General features: G+C 46.9%; 2 long non-coding RNA genes across 2 annotated transcripts; both read right to left on the reverse strand.

The window, feature by feature from the left end:
• Positions 1-7625: 7625 nt before the first annotated feature.
• On the reverse strand, positions 7626-8357 carry LOC145421419 (uncharacterized). Its single transcript, XR_013902781.1, has 3 exons — positions 8221-8357; positions 7842-7909; positions 7626-7760 (listed from the first exon to the last, which is right to left on the reverse strand). It is a non-coding gene; the product is annotated as an uncharacterized LOC145421419 (long non-coding RNA).
• Positions 8358-14755: 6398 nt separating this feature from the next.
• On the reverse strand, positions 14756-15337 carry LOC113009294 (uncharacterized). Its single transcript, XR_003270152.2, has 3 exons — positions 15191-15337; positions 14964-15113; positions 14756-14886 (listed from the first exon to the last, which is right to left on the reverse strand). It is a non-coding gene; the product is annotated as an uncharacterized LOC113009294 (long non-coding RNA).
• Between the last annotated feature and the right edge of the window lie 2068 nt (positions 15338-17405).

The raw sequence follows: 17405 nt of genomic DNA on the forward strand, positions 1-17405 counted from the left end.
TACTTTGATAAAGTCTACTCTCCACCGCTGTGTAATCAATTATTGTAAATGTAAATGTTATCAGGAAATGATCAGACAGGAGAGGGTTTTCAGGAAACACTGTTAAATGTTCAGTTTCTATGCCATATGTTAAAACAAGATCTAGAGTGTGATTAAAGTGGTGGGTGGGTTCTTTTACATTTTGAGAGAAGCCAATTGAGTCTAATAACAGACTAAATGCCATGTTGAGGCTGTCATTTTTAGCATCTACATGGATGTTAAAATCACCCACAATAATTATTTTATCTGAGCTCAGAACTAAATTAGATATAAAGTCTGAGAAATCAGACAGAAACTCTGTGTAAGGTCCAGGTGGACGATAGATGATAACAAGTAAGACTGGTTTCTGAGTTTCACAGCTGGGGTGGACGAGGCTAAGCATCAGGCTTTCAAATGAATTAAAAGTCTGTCTTGGTCTTTCATTAATTAATAGGCTGGTGTGAAAAATTGCTGCCACACCGCCCCCTCGGCCTGTGCTTCGAGATTTCTGGTAGTTAGAATGACTCGGGGGTGTTGATTCATTTAAACTAACATAATCATCCTGCTGCAACCAGGTTTCTGTAAGGCAGAGTAAATCAATTTGTTGATCAATTATTAAGTCATGTACTAACAGAGACTTGGAGGAGAGAGACCTAATATTTAATAATCCACATTTCACTGTTTTACTCTTTGGTTCAGATGTGGATACTGTATTGTTCTTTCTTTGTAATTGTTTATGTTTAAGTCGTTTGTTGCTGGTTTTTAGTTTGTTTTTTGTCTGTTTGGGAGCTGACACAGTCTCTATGGAGATGGGTTTTTGGGGGGGTAGCAGGAGGAGAGAAGCTGCAGAGAGGCGTGTAAGACTGCAACTCTGCTTCCTGGTCCCAACTCTGGATAGTCATATTTTGGGGGGTTTAATAAATTTGTCCATATTTCTAGAAATGAGAGCTGCTCCATCCAAAGTGGGATGGATGCCGTCTCTCCTAACAAGACCAGGTTTCCTCCAGAAGGTTTGCCAATTATCTATGAAGCCCACATCGTTTCTGGGACACCACTCAGACAGCCAGCAATTTAAGGAGAACATGCGGCTAAACATGTCACTCCTGGTCTGATTGGGGAGGGGACCAGAGAAAACTACAGAGTCCGACATTGTTTTAGCAAAGTTGCACACCGATTCAATATTGATTTTAGTGACCTCCGATTGGCGTAACCGGGTGTCATTACTGCCGACGTGAATTATGATTTTACTGAATTTACGTTTACCCTTAGCCAGCAGTTTTAAATTTCCTTCAATGTCGCCTGCTCTGGCCCCTGGAAGACAATTGACTATGGTTGCCGGTGGCTCTAGCTTCACATGTCTGAGAACAGAATCACCAATTACCAGAGTTTGACCCCCGGCGGGTGTGTCACCGAGTGGGGAAAAACGGTTAGACACATGAACGGGTTGGTGGTGTACCTGGGGCTTCTGTTTAGGACTATGCTTCCTCCTCACCGTCACCCAGCCGCCCTCTTTCCCCAGCTGCTTTGGGTCTGCCGGGGAACAGCTAGCGGGGCCTATGCTATCTTCGGCTGCACCAGCTACAGGGGCCTGGCTAGCTACAAATCAAATCAAATCAAATCAAATCAAATCACATGTGCAGGCACACTGGCACAGCACATGCGAGTGAAATTCTTGTGTGCGAGCCCCACAAGCAACAGAGATGTGCAAACACAACAACACAAACGAGCAAAATACAAGAATGGCTAATCTGAAACTAATAAATATATGTACAATATATAATAGTGTATGCATTCCTGGATGTGTATACTAAATATTATCCTACGTGTGTGTGTGTGTGTGTGTGTATACACATTTTTACAAATTAAATAGTAAAAAATAAAAAAATAAAAAAAAATATAAATAAAATAAAATATATAAAAATATACAGAGTTGAATATGTGCAAAACAAGTGGCATTTATATACAGTGTGGAGTGCATAGTGTTGAAGTTCCAGTAGTGAAGCTGAGGTGTCTATGACATGTTCAGCAGTCTGATGGCCTGGTGGAAGAAGCTGTCTCTCAGTCTGCTGGTACGGGACCGGATGCTGCAGAACCTCCTTCCTGATGGAAGCAGTCTGAACAGTTTATGGCTGGGGTGACTGGAGTCCTTGATGATCCTCCCCGCTTTCCTCAGGCACCGCTTCCTGTAGATGTCTTGGAGGGAGGGAAGCTCACCTCCAATTATCCGTTCAGAGCACCGCACTACTCGCTGGAGAGCTTTGCGGTTGTAGGCGGTGCTGTTGCCATACCAGGTGGTGATGCATCCAGTGAGGATGCTCTCAATGGCACAGTGATAGAAGGTCCTGAGGATGCGGGGGCTCATGCCGAATCTTTTCAGTCTCCTGAGAAAGAAGAGGCGCTGCTGCGCCTTCTTCACTGTTTTGTTTATGTGTACTGACCACGTGAGATCCTCAGCCAGATGTACACCAAGGAAACGGAAGCTGCTCACTCTCTCCACAGCAGCGCCGTTGATGGTGATGGGGGTGTGTACTTCTCTGCACCTCCGGAAGTCCACTATCAACTCCTTTGTCTTTGCGACGTTGAGGGTGAGATGGTTGTCTTGACACCAGTGGGTCAGGGCGCTGACCTCCTCCCTGTAAGCCGTCTCATCACCGTTGGTGATAAGACCCACCACTGTAGTGTCGTCCGCAAACTTCACAATGATGTTGGAGTTGTTAGTGGCCGTGCAGTCGTAGGTGTAGAGTGAGTACAGGAGAGGGCTCAGTACACACCCCTGTGGAGCACCAGTGTTCAGTGTGATGGGGGATGAGGTGATGCTGCCCAGTCTGACCACTTGGCGTCTGTCAGACAGGAAGCTAAGGATCCAGCTGCAGAGGGAGCTGCTCAGTCCTAGATCCTGCAGTTTCCTGTCCAGCTTCGAGGGAACGATGGTATTGAATGCTGAGCTGTAATCTACAAACAGCATTCTCACATACGTGTCTCTCTTCTCCAGGTGTGACAGGGCAGTGTGTAGTGTCAGGGCTATGGCATCATCAGTGGACCTCTTGTGGCGGTATGCGAACTGTAGAGGGTCCAGTGAGTCGGGTAGTGCAGAGCGGATGAAGTCCCTGACCAGCTTCTCGAAGCATTTGCTCACGATGGGGGTCATGGCTACAGGTCGCCAGTCGTTCAATGAGGAGATGGTGGAGGATTTGGGTACAGGGACGATGGTGGCCATTTTGAAGCAGGCTGGGACTACAGACAGAGAGAGGGAAAGGTTGAAGATGTGCGTGAACACTCCAGCCAGCTGAGCCGCGCATGACTTGAGGACGCGGCCGGGAATCCCGTCCGGACCAGTAGCTTTGCGCGCGTTCACCTTCCTGAAGCACCTCCGCACATCCTCCTCAGACACAGTGTGCGCACTGACGTCATCCGCGGTGCGCACACTGTCCGGTCTCATGGTGTTCGCTGTGTCGAATCTAGCGTAGAATACGTTTAGATCCTCACACAGAGAGGCCGTGGTCTGCGGTGTGCTGGTTTTCCCTCTAAAGTCTGCGATCGTTTTTAGTCCCTGCCACATACTCCGAGGGTTGTCAAACTGTTGCTCCACCCTGTCCCTGTACTCACGTTTGGCTGCTTTGATCGTCTTCCGGAGTTGGTAATGTGCGTGTTTGTAGTCCGATGTGTTCGCGGAGGCAAAGGCGGTGCTCCGTGCCGCCAGTGCCGCACGAACATCTCCGTTAATCCAGGGTTTTTGATTTGGGAAGGATTTGACTGTTCTGGATGGGACGACATCTTCCACGCATTTCCTGATAAATCCACAGACTGAGTCTGTGTATTCATCAATGTCTTTAGCGGCCACGTTAAACACTTCCCAGTCCGCGTGATCAAAACAGTCCCGCAGCGCAGACTCCGATTGGTCCGTCCAACAGTGCACCGCCCTCCGGGTTGGAGCTTCCTGTTTCAGCTTCTGCCTGTAGGCGGGTAGGAGCAGGATGGAGCAGTGATCCAATTGGCCGAATGGGGCGCGGGGGAGGGCTTTGTACGCATCCCGGAAGGAGGTGTAACAGTGGTCGAGAAGCCGGTCTCCACGTGTGTTAAAAAGAATGTGTTGATGGAGTTTTGGTGAGACTTTCTTCAGGTTTCCCTTATTAAAGTCTCCGGCTGTGATAAACGCTGCCTCTGGGTGTGCGGTTTCCTCGCTGCTGATCGCGCTGTACAGTTCCCTGAGTGCTCGGTCAGTGTCGGCTTGTGGGGGAATGTAAACAGCCGTAATAATCACTGCTGTAAATTCCCTCGGTAGCCAGAATGGCCGGCACTTAATCATCAGGTACTCCAGGTCCGGTGAGCAGAAGGATTTGACCGGGTGCACGTTCGCATAATCACACCAGCTGTTGTTGATCATGAAACATACACCACCGCCTCTGCTTTTCCCAGTAAGATCCTGTGACCTGTCCGCGCGGTGCACAGAGAACCCCGGTAGTTGTATTGCGGAGTCCGGTACTTTGTCCGATAGCCAGGTTTCTGTGAGGCAGATCACGCAGCAGTCCCGCATCTCTCACTGGAATGAGATCCGTGCCCGAAGCTCGCACAGCTTGTTCTCCAGAGACTGCACATTAGCCAGTAATAAACTGGGTAACGGTGGTCTGTAAGTGCACCGTCTCAGTCGAACCAGAACGCCAGATCTTCTCCCTCTGCGTCGGCGTTTGCGGCCTCCAGGGACAGAGAACAAAGGCGTCTCAGGTGAGATGAATGGGGGGTCTGCAAATGGAGCATCCGTGTTGCAAAACTTGAACTCCGGAAAGTTATAAGAAAGACCGTCTTTTATGTCCAGTAAGGTTTGTCGGTCGTACACAAGGAGACAAGTGCTGCTCGTGAAAAAATAAAGGAAAAGTAAAATTAAACACAGAAGAAAGCCGTTGCTTGGAGGAGCTCGCGACGAGGCTGCCATACTCGGCGCCATCTTGGGTCATGTCAGGTGAATGAAGGGTGCGAAGCCGAGTCTCCAATTCAGTAATCCTGGCCTCCAGAGCTGCAAATATGCTACATTTGTTACAGATATCATTACTGCTAAAGGAGGCCGAGGAGTAACTAAACATCTGACACAATGAGCAAGAAAGTGCAGGAGGGACAGGTGAAGTAGCCATGGTGCTAACGAGTCGGCTACGAGCTAAGCTAAGCTAGCGAAACAGTACAGAGACAGTGAGTGAATACTTTGGCTATAAATTAGGTAGTGAGTACACAGAAAGTGTGCTTCGGATGAAGCACGTGAAAATTATACTATGAAAGAAGAATATATTTAAAAGTTGTTAATTAAATTGCTAAGCAAATAAGCTACTCAGAAACACCACTGTGTTTGAGCAGGAACAGGAAGTGATACTCTACCGCAGAGCGAGCGAACACCAAGTGACAGCGCCACCAAGAGTGCGCTGTCACTTGGTGTACACAATGTATTTTACAGCGCTTGAGGCCGAAATTCTGATGGCAGTATAGGGCTTTGGAGCTTGATGTCACGGGGGTGGGCGATAACATGCAAATTTTGCGGGACAAAAGTAACACAGCCTCAGCTGCAAAAGAAAGGGAGCATGCATGGCAAAACATAGCCAACAGAGTCAATGCGTGAGTGTTAATTTAAACACTGATCTAGGGATTTCCACCCATTTAACACGTTATTTTATTATATTATATTTTATTTCATTTTTTATTTCATACATTCTATTTTGTGATGTGATGTGAGCGCAGGTGCAACCCAACAGGCCCCAAACGTTCCTGGCAGCAAGTAAAAATGAAATATAAAAATATAGTCCAAACAGGTAAGGTGTAATTGTATTATGAGCCATAGTGCTTGGTCTGTTTGTCCCATGTAAATCAATTGCAGTTAGAGGCTACATTAATTTCCCCTCTGTAAGCACTTATTGAAATTATCTGAGCACATTACAAGTACACATTTGCTTACTCTGTATGCTCAAATGTGACCCGTTATAGCCAACAGAAAAAAAAGCGGAGGCCTGAAAAACAGGTGGGGGTCCTCCTCCACCACCACTCACAGAGGCTGAGCAGTTGGCTTCCACATTTGTGATAATGTTGGCAGCATCACATATGATCTTCACAGTGCAGAGAACACAAATTAGCATCCATTACTATAATGAAATAATCTGTTAGTTTGAAATGCTACAGGGAACTATGTACCTGTACATTAATGCTGTGGAAAGACTTCCTGTTCACATAGTCTCCTTCATTTACTGAAGGAGCAATGATTGGAATGTGAGTGCCATCTATACAGCCAATCACGCCTGGGAACCGTGGGAATAAATGTAAAATTTAAGTAGTAGTTCAAATATCACCTCATCATGAATTGAGTTTTGTTCATCCTGATACCTGCAATTTTGTGGAATCCCTCTTTGATAAATCTTGTGGGTCTATGACCGGGGAACACCACAAACGAGTACAGGAGACGTTTCAGTGCAACTGTAACATTCCTGACTGCCCGACAGAAGGTAGCCTTGGAAACGTGCTCAGCGTCACCAATATTATACAGAAAGCTCCCGTTTGCAAAAAACCGAAGTGCAATACAAATAATATGTACAGAACTGAGAGGATGTCCGCGATGTGTCACATGAGCAATATTAGGCCTGAGGATGTTATTCAAATAACTTATAGATTGTGCTGAAAAATGGTAACGTTCACACAGGAAATCATCAGGAAATGATAAAATGTCCAAACGCGCTCTAATCACTCTCTCCCGGCGGAGAGCTCTGCGGAGAATTTGGGCTTCAACATCTACTGGCTCTTCAAGGAAGGAGCACGCCATGTCTGACACTTCCTACAGTCAGGTTTCCGACAAAGAGGCGGAGAAAGTTAGGGTTAGTTGAAGTAAACCTGCTAGGGGGCAGGTTAGCTTCACGGAGTGTGTCGTCATAGTAACTCACTCAGGATTAATCTAAACTCGCTTTGTGAAACCGAAAACCCAGAGTTTTCGTTAACTCAGGGTATACTTACTCAGAGTTTGCACTAAACCGGCTTCCTGAAATAGGGCCCTGGGGCCCGTTCTTCGTACCTCGCTAAGTAAGTTAGCCGGATTTGATTGTTGACGATTTCGCGTGATCTTGGATCGTTCGGTTCCCCGAAGCTCATCCGGAACTTGCTGTCATAGCAACAGAGCCGTAAGCGTAAACCTGCTCGGGAGCAGGTTTACTTTATGTAAACAGGATTAGATCGCGGCCACTCAGGTATGTCCGCTTCATTTATACGAAAGCAACAGCGATATTTTACCACTGTTTCACCATAAATAAATAACATCAATGTAACTAAAGATAATGCAGCACTTGATCCTTTTATTGATGTCACACAGATACATACAGGTCATTTCCTAAAAAAGGGAAATGTACTATTAACATTCTATTACATGTATGTGATTATTACAGATGTAATTCATATCTCAGAGTAGTAATTGCAAATTACTTCGTGTAATCAAGATGAGAGACCACGGCTATAAAAGCGAAGGTGGATTTGGGAAGTCTGTCGCAGCCATGTCCTGTCCGTATACGCGAGCCACCCATTGCGGAAGGTGCAAGATTGATAAGGAGAGTCCTCAGAATTCAGCGTATATTGCGGGACAGACAGGATCCGTTAGCTCAGCGCAACAGTGTGCTCATTGAGAGATATCGATTTTCCCGTGAGGGTATTATTCACTTAACCAACTTGTTGACAAGGGGGTGCAGGACCACCACCTGTCTTTTATTGCTCTGCCCTTTTCTTGGTTGCTGTTATAAACAAACAAACAAACAGATTATTTCAGGGTCTCTTTCCAAGAGACGAAAAGCAATATAAGTGATAAATATTACCATTCTGTAGAATGTTCTTATATCTCACTTTTACTTGTTCCCATGTTCTAGTGGGTCCTGTTGTGGCTCTAATGTGAAAGGGGATATAATATAACATATTATAATATAATGTAATATAATATTGGATAATATAGTGTGATATGATAAATCTACCCTACCACCTACTGGTGTTGGCCAGAGGGGCCGATGGCGCGATATGGCAGCCTGGCTTCTGTCAGTCTGCCCCAGGGCAGCTGTGGCTACAACCGTAGCTGCCTCCACCAGTGTGTGAATGTGAGAGTGACTGAATAGTGGCATTGTAAAGCGCTTTGGGTGCCTTGAAAAGCGCTATATAAATCCAATCCATTATTATTATTATTATTATTATTAAATTACTTACGAGTTTAATTTGTCAGCAACTTTCTGCCAGCCCTCTCTCCTTGCTTTTGCAGCCTTTGCAGTGTTCCCTTGCATTTTAATTAAACTCTGAAACTCCTGAAATCCCTCACTCAATAGTTCTTGCTCTGCTGCCGAAAAATACCGAGCGCTCTCCTTCAACATTTTCACCGACCAATCAAAGGGTTGCCGATCAATGTTTCGATGCGTAGCCCCTGTTGGGCCATCCAGTGATCTCACATTACTTCATCCAGCTATACTAATCGTCAACAACAGGTGTGTTCGGGGAACCGGAATAGCGAGCTCAGAGTTAGCGCGATGATTTGATCTTGGATGTGTCATTTGATCTTGGATGTAGTAAGCGACGTACGAAGAACGGGCCCCTGGATGTGAAAGTAAACTTTGAGCAGGAAGGAAACACCCAGAGAGACGTTTGAGGACAATCAGGAGCATTGGAACACTGTGCTGCGTTCAGGTGCACCTCGGAAACTCCAAACCTCTGGAAGGCTGTGATTTATTTCTGCTGGTTTTCCTGTTTGAAGCACAAATATCTGTCATCACTTTGTTGTTCTTCTTCCTGCAGCGTTTAAATATTTCAGCACTGAACTGATGTTTCTTCAAAGCTCATTTCAACCTATGAATGAAAGTGCAGACTGAGAGTGCATCACATGATGTCTAAGGTGTGTCATATGACATGTTCAGTATTGTCACACATGTCTAGATTGTCCCTGATATCATAACTGCTCAAACACTGATGATTATATTTGAAGAATTATTCCTGATGGCAGCAAAGTTTGAATGGAGCTCTCTGTCTATGCTGATTTGTCGCCCTCTGGAGGTCAAAGACTAATCAACGCTGCCCAAAGGACAATCGGCTGCCCTCTCCTCAAACTGAAAGACCTACACAGTTCCCGCTGCCTCAAAAGAGCCCATAACATCATAAAGGACACCTCACACCCTGGACACTCCATGTTCGAACTGCTGCCTTCAGGTAAACGGTATAGAACAACATACACAAGGACTAACAGACTCAAACACAGTTTCTACCCAATTGCAATATCATGTCTCAATGCTACTAAAAGTAGATGACTTTCATTGCCCCTGTTGTCATTTGTGCCCTTGATGTTGGAATGCTTTCAGACATGTTTTGTTGGATGCGCTAACAAATTGACTGAGTGATTGATTGTTTGAGTGATATATCAACTAGGTCGTATGTTGAGTGTCTGTATGGGGCCTTAGGCCTGGATTGCTTGGGTGTATTTACTGTATGAGAATACTGTATTTTATATGTATTTCTATCTTTTATATCATATCTATTATAGTTTTTAAGTATTTATCTTTCGTGATGTTGCACTGACCGGAGACATCTTTCAATTTCATTGTACTTGTGACAATGACAATAAAGAATATTCATTCATTCAAACTGCATGATGTCACTGTAACCAACAACAACAACAACAATAACAATCTTTATTTATAGAGCACATTTAAAAACCAACGGCATGCCAAAGTGCTTAACATAAAACAAATTAACACAAGTATAGTCAAAGTCATGAAAACAAAAAAATAAAAGTGTAAAATTATGTTCACAGGAAAAAGCCACCAATAAAAAAAAGTATAACTATAGCACATAACTATAGCACAATATAACTATGCCATCAAAACACAATGGCGATATGACATGCACAGCGCAAATAAAAGCATGACTCACTGCAAACAAGGCCAGCATTTCACCGGTAGAAAAAGCAAGTTCAAACAGATATGTTTTAAGCCGTGATTTAAAAGATTGAATAGAGTCAGACGCCCGGATGCCAATCGGAAGGTTGTTCCACAACTCTGGTGCAGCCAGGGCAAACTCTCGATCACCTCTAGACTTCAGCCGAGATCTAGGCTGCACCAACAGTAACTGTGAGGATGATCTTAAAGCCCTAGCAGGAACATATGAGCTTAGGAGTTCCTTAAGATAGCTCGGTGCTATGTTGTTAGTGATTTTAAAAGTAAACAGCAGAATTTTAAATTGGATACGGTATTTCACAGGCAACCAATGCAAATCAGCTAGGACGGGAGTAATGTGGGCAAACTTCCTAGTTTTGGTTAGAATGCGTGCAGCAGCATTTTGGACTGTCTGTAATCTGTGAAGGAGGGCAGAGTGGAGACCAAAATAGAGTGAATTGCAGTAATCCAGTCTCGAAGTTACAAAGGCATGGATGAGCTTTTCCAGGTCTTTATGCGGGATATACTGCCTGGCCTTAGAAATAAGGCGGAGTTGGTAAAAACTGGATCTAACAACAGCAGACACTTGTTTATCAAGTTTAAAAGAGCTGTCAAGTAACACGCCCAGATTCCTAACAGTGTCGGAAAAGGAACTAGTGAGAAAACCAAAAGCATCACAAAGTTTGGCACGGAGAACGTTACTACCAAAGACCACAATTTCAGTTTTCTTATCATTGAGGATAAGAGTATTTGCCAGGAGCCATTGCTTGACCTCACACATGCACTCTCGAAAACAATTCAAGGACAAAGCTAGGTCATCATTTAACTCAAAGTAGATCTGAATGTCATCGGCATAATAATGAAAAGCGATGTGATATTTCTCAAAGATAGCGCTTAAAGGAAGCATGTACAATGAGAACAGAGTAGGGCCTAACACAGATCCCTGAGGGACACCACAGCAGACAGGTACAGCGGAGGAAGAGGAAGTGGCCAAGTGAACCGAGGAGAGCCGATTGGAGAGGTATGATTGATGCCTTGATCAATCATCAAGGCATCAATGAGCATCAATGCCTACAGTGAGCTCAAGTCTCGCCAATAGGATGTTATGATCAACCATATCGAATGCCGACGACCACCACAGTGACAGGAAGTGTTTTTATGACTGAAACACTGAAATGATGCTAACGGCTGTCGTTAAGCTCACTGACAGCAGTGCTGATGTGTTCATGTCAAACACTGGCTCAGGTCAGACTCCTTCATCCTTCTCCAGCGTGAGGCTGCCCTCAGACCCACAGGAGCACTGACCTTTGACCTCCTGACCCTAACCATTTTTTCTTGTTGCATCTTTAAATGCAAATCCATCCAAACTGTAGCCGAGCAAAAGAAGCTGGAAGTTGTTCTATGAATGCTGTTGTCGAAGGAGCTTGCAAAGAAAAGCGTCTGGACTTCTTTAAGTTGCTTGAAGACGTTTCACCTTCATCCGAGAAGCTTTTTCAGTTCGAAGGTCATATGGTGGAGAGTCCCAGATTTTAAGCCCTATGGGAGTGTCACCAAAGAGGGACATGGACACCTTAACGCCCACTCACATCCTGGGCCATTTGATCACAGGAAATCACATGATAGGGTGGGGCTAGATCTCACAATGGGTTCACCCAAAACCTTGGCTGATTGTGACCCACACCCGTTTTCACACCGTGGCTCGTGTGATTAGGTAGAGGATGTTGGATTATAATATTATTTTATGCCATGTTAGACCCCTAATTAAAGATTGTGAATTATTATGTAGTTTTAGTTTGCATTATTCTCCTGAATTAGAGGGGAGAACGTCACCTTGAACTCCTCCAGAAAATCGTCGTAATCGCAACCACGAATGGGGTGAGAGGTTAAATAAGCCTCAGCCCATGCTAAAGCTCGTCCCCGTAACAATAGAATAGAATAGAATAGAATAGCCTTTATTGTCATTGTACAGAGTACAACGAAATTGGAGTGCCACTCCCTTGGTGCAAGTTTCAATAATAAATATAAATGTAAAATATAAAAAGTACAAAAAAAACAATCGTAAGTAAAATGGCCTGGTAAATGGCCTGTATTTATATAGCGCTTTACTAGTCCCTAAGGACCCCAAAGCGCTTTACATATCCAGTCATCCACCCATTCACGCACACATTCACACACGCGCCACCGGGCCCTCTGACCACCACCAGTAGGCAACAGGTGAAGTGTCTTGCCCAAGGACACAACGACCGAGACTGTCCAAGCCGGGGCTCGAACCAGCAACCTTCCGATTACAAGGCGAACTCCCAACTCTTGAGCCACGATCTCCCAATACTCAAACAATAGTATGTACAATATATACAGGATAGCAGCATTAATATAATGACAGTATGAATAGCAGCATAATATAATGACAGTGACGGTATGGAATAGGTTCAATTGTTTTTGTGCTTATTTACTACGGTGATAGCTCTGGGAAAGAAGCTATCCCTGAATCTGTTTGTCCTGGTTTTATGTGACCTGTACCGTCAGCCTGACGGTAATAGTTCAAACAGTTGGTTGCTGGGGTGAGAGTGGTCCTTGATGATATTGCCAGCTCTGCTGAGGTACTGAGAGTTTGCAGTGACCTCCAGGCTGGGCAGAGAGCAGCCAGTGATCTTCTGGGCTGTGTTGATGACCCTCTGCAGTACTTTCCTGTCCGCAGCTGAGCACCCTGCATACCATGTTGTTATGCCGTACGTTAGGATGCTCTCTATGGTGGCTCTGTAAAATGTCACCAGCAGCCTCTCCTCCAGGTTGTTCCTCCTGAGCACTCTCAGAAAGTGGAGACGCTGCTGGGCCTTTTTAACCACCGCCGTGGTATTTGCAGTCCAGGAGAGGTCATCAGAGATCTGCATGCCCAGAAACCTCATGGAGCGTACCCTCTCCACACAGTTCCCGTGAATGTAAAGTGGGGCCGGGTCTGCTCTGCCCTTCCTGAAGTCCAAGATAAGTTCTTTAGTTTTCGTGGTGTTCAGCTGGAGGTTGTTAACTGAACACCACTCAGTCAGTCTGTTGACCTCATCTCTATAGTCCGACTCATCCCCCCTTGAGATGAGTCCAACCACTGTGGTGTCATCCGCGAACTTTATGATGGTGTTTGAGAGATGGGTAGGGGAGCAGTCGGATGTGTAGAGCGTAAACAGGAGGGGACTCAAAACACATCCGTGTGGAGACCCGGTGCTGAGTGTGATGGTGCTGGACCGGTGGGGGCCGAGTCTGACAGACTGTGGTCTATTTGTCAGGAAGTCCTTGATCCAGAGGCAGATGGGGGTGGAGAGTCCCAGGTGAGACAGTTTCTGGACCAGGATCTCCGGGATGATATGATTGAATGCTGAGCTGAAGTCCAGAAAGAGCATTCTCACATAGCTTCCTCGGTGCTCCAGGTGACTCAGCGCAGTGTGGAGCGCTATGGTGATAGCGTCCTCGGTGGATCGATTTGTCCTGTAGGCAAATTGGTGGGGGTCCAGAGTGGGAGGCAGACCGGCCCTGATGTGCTGACAGACCAGTCTCTCAAGCACTTCATCACTACAGGCGTAAGTGCAATAGGCCTGTAGTCATTTGGGCTGGCCACAGCTGTCTTCTTGGCGATGGGGATGATGGTGGAGGTTTTGAGGCAGGGCGGGACGGTGGTTGATGACAAGGAAAGGTTGAAGATTTTAGTGAAGACTCCGGTCAGTTCGTCAGCACATGCTCTGATAACCTTTCCATGTATTCCATCAGGACATGCTGCCTTCCTGGGATTCACTGACCTTAGAACACGCCTCACTTGATGCTCCCTGAGTGTTAGTGTGCCAGTGCTGGGGGCGGGTGGAAGTGGTGTGGCAGCTGAGGGCCTGGTCGTCTCAAAGTGGGCGAAGAAACAGTTTAGATCCTCAGCCAGTCAGGCATCAGTCCTAGATGTTGCCTGGTTATTGCTTCTGTAGTTGGTAATGTGATTGATCCCCTGCCACATTTTTCTGGGGTCGTTGTCAGCAAAGTGATCTTCAATCCTCCTCCTATAGGCAGCCTTAGCTTTCCTGATGCCTCTACTCAGGTCTGCCCTGGCCGCCCTATATGCAGCCCTGTCCCCTGACTTGAAGGCAGTGTTGCGGCTTTTTAGGAGGGATTGCACTTCGCTATTCATCCAGGGTTTTTGATTTGGAAACACCCTGACCCTTTTGTTGACGGTGACATTGTCAACACAGTTCCTGATGTACGAGAGTACAGTGTCCGTGTACTCCTGGAGGTTGTGGCTGGAGAATAAATCCCATACAGTTGTTGAGAAGCAGTCCTGCAGTTGAGAAAGGGCTCCTTTAGGCCAGGTTTTTATTGTCTTTGTCTGGGGCTTTGTTTTTCTCAGCAGGGGGGTGTAGGTGGGGGTGAGGGACATGCAGAGGTGGTCAGATCCAGCCAGGTGGGGGAGGGGACAAACCCAACCCCACAAAGTGGGAAATTTTAGCAGCATCCGTGGGGAAGGCGTGCGGCGTGCGGCTGAAGAATAAGGAGCATTGGAAAAGGAACCCCCAACACAGGTCTAACTCCCCGTGGAAGGGCTCCAGCGGCGGAGGTGAAACGCTGCGGTGCACAGGGTCGGGCTGCTTGGCTTGCAGCTGATCCTGAGTGTCACTAAGCTCCTGGTAACGGTCTTGGAGTGATTGGAGCTGCTGATCGTGGCGACCGAGAATAGCGCCCTGTTTGTTAATGACGGAGCGGAGTGGATCTGCTGGGTCCATACTGGCCAGTCCATACTGTCATGAACCGAAGTTCAGCGCACAAGCTGGACCCAGAAGCAGAGCCAACACACACAGGAGTACGAGAAAATAAACTTTATTTTAACTGAAGGTGTCCCGGGAGGGTAGAAGGAAAACACGCGTGAAACTAGAGAAACCAAGGGACCGGGAGATGAGTCGCGCAGGAACGCCGAAAACGGGACTGTGGGAGGCTGCAACAGAAAAAGGAAAAGAATTATTGGGGCGCGGGGAAATAGCAGCATACGTGGGGGAAGAGTATGAGTCTTACGATGACAGCGGGGCCGTGGGAGCCGGAGGGAGGGGTGAGGGTCCGCGGGGGAGCTCCAGGAAAGTCGAGGTTGCGAGTACTGAAGGCGATCCAAATTCCAGACGGGCAGGTGGACAGGCAGGTGGCTCAAAAAACACGCCGAGTTGTTATCTGAGTGCACAGGACAGAATTAGCGCTAGTTCAGACAGATGAGTTTTCACAATCGCTTTCCTGCAGGTGTACGTTACCGCTGTGAGACGACTACGGACTGGCGTGGAGCAGCAGGCTGGGCTGGATCAAATAGTCCACCTGATGATCGCCTGGGATGGGGTGCAGGTGTGGAGTTAACAGCCACGCCCGTGGGCGTGGGCATCCCATCAGCACCTCGGACGCCGGGCCGCGGACCATGACACTGGGTCACCGACCCAGGAACCCTGACAACTTTTTATCCATGTCTCTGTTATAATTAATACATTTTTGTTTTTCTTTAACAAGTTCATCAATTTTTCTTTTTTATTATTAATTGACTAAAAATTGATCAACACCCAGCTTCCGTTATCCCCTGCATCGCATTCACTATCATCACCACTATTATCATCACGCGTGTCAGTGCTATTAGGTGTTGAGGGCTCATAGTCTTTATCTCTCTCTGTGTCATCAACACCACTCTCCTCATTTCCTTGATTACTTTCTTCCTCGTTGCCACCACCACTCCTTATTTCAGGAGCAGGCTGTTCTTCACGTGCTTGTGGAGCTAGCTTGTTCACCTTGTATCTGTAAATAAAACCAGTGAAGGTCAGGGGCCCGTTCTTCGTACGTCGCTTACTACATCCAAGATCAAATGACACATCCAAGATCAAATCATCGCGCTAACCGTGAGCTCGCTATTCCGGTTCCCCGAACACACCTGCTGTTGACGATTACTACAGCTGGACGCAGGAATGTGACATCACTGGGTGTCGTAAAAGGGGCTACGCATCGATAGTAGAAACATTGATCGGCAACCCGCTGATTGGTCGGCGAAAATGTCCAAGGGGCGTGCTCGGTATTTTCCGGCAGCAGAGCAAGAACTCATGTGTCACGGTCCTGGGTCTCCTGACCCAGCGTTTTTAGTTCTTTGTGATTTTCGTATTATTGTACTTGTGTGATTTATTCTATGGCTTCTAGTTTTGATCCCTTGCCCTTCATGTCTCCCTGTGTGCCCCTCTGTGTATCTGTGAGCCCTCGTCTCTCCTTATGTTTTATTCCATGCTTCCCCTGCCCATCATGTCTAAGTTCTCCCCGTGCTCTCTCTTCCCCCTGTGTGCCCTCTATGTATTTATGAGCCCTCGTCCCCTTTCGTGTTTATTCCATGTCTCCCCTGCCTGTTACGTTGGTGTTCTACTCGTGCTCTCTCTCCTCCTGTACTTCCTGTTTCACCTCTCCCGTCAGTGTTCAGTTCACCCCGCCCTGTCTCGTTATGATTATCAGTGTCACCTGTGTTCCCCGTGTGTTCCCACTTCCCTCGTTAACCCTCTGTGTATTTCTGTCTGCGTCTCCCTCTGTTCAGTGTGACGTCGTCCCTCATGCCGTGTGTGGATCTCCCTGTGTCTCTCTGTGAATTCTTAGTTTGTAGTTTTCCCAGTTTAGTTTTGTATTTCCTATGTTCTGCCTCTTCAGCAATAAAGCTGCCTTTTGAGTTTATTCCCTCGTGCCTGTGAGTCCTGCATTTTGGGTCCTACTCCTGCCTGCCGCACGGCGATTCATGACAGTACGACGTCACCAGTAATGGATCCAGCGGACTCACCGTGGAAGCGCAGCTCCCGTTTTGACGGGACTCGGCTAGCGCTTGGAGGGCCTCCGTGCTGCCGCTCCTCACTAGCTGCTTACCCTTCTCTCCACTCACCTGCTTCCTCTCCGCGGACGCCCAGGTCTCGCAGAAAACGCTCCAGCCGGTCCCGGGAGGATTACTACGAGCCTGCAAGCAATCAGCTCACGCCTGCACAAGCCTTCTACAAGATGTTAGGGTTTATTATCGTGCCGCCCGACTCACCCAGCGTTTCCACTTCACAGCAGGAGCCTGGGACTCTTCTCGACCAACCGCCTAGGGTGAGTGACAAAGTCCCCCTACATTCGCCTTCTGTGTCGAGGGATAAACGTACCGTTTCCCCCAAGGCCGCTAACGTCGGCTTCATGAACTCTAGATCTTCTGTTCCTCCTGTTCCAGAAAATGACAGTATTTATTTTGAGAGCGATCGTTTCCACTTTGGTTCAAAAGACTGTGCTTCTGATGCTCCTTCGGACCCAGGAGTTAAGACTGTTTCATCTGGAACTGTTTATTCTGGAGCTATGTTTATTCAGTCAGCTGCCCGTCCGCTTTCAGCTCAGTCCCCTGCTCAGCAGCCGTCTGTAGCTCAGTCTCCAGTGTCACCTGCTCAGCAGCCACCTGTAGCTCAGTGTCCTGTGTTTCCTGCTCAGAAGCCG

The sequence above is a fragment of the Astatotilapia calliptera genome, chromosome 17 (assembly GCF_964374335.1).
Source record: "Astatotilapia calliptera chromosome 17, fAstCal68.1, whole genome shotgun sequence".
In the NCBI taxonomy this organism is placed as follows: domain Eukaryota; kingdom Metazoa; phylum Chordata; class Actinopteri; order Cichliformes; family Cichlidae; genus Astatotilapia; species Astatotilapia calliptera.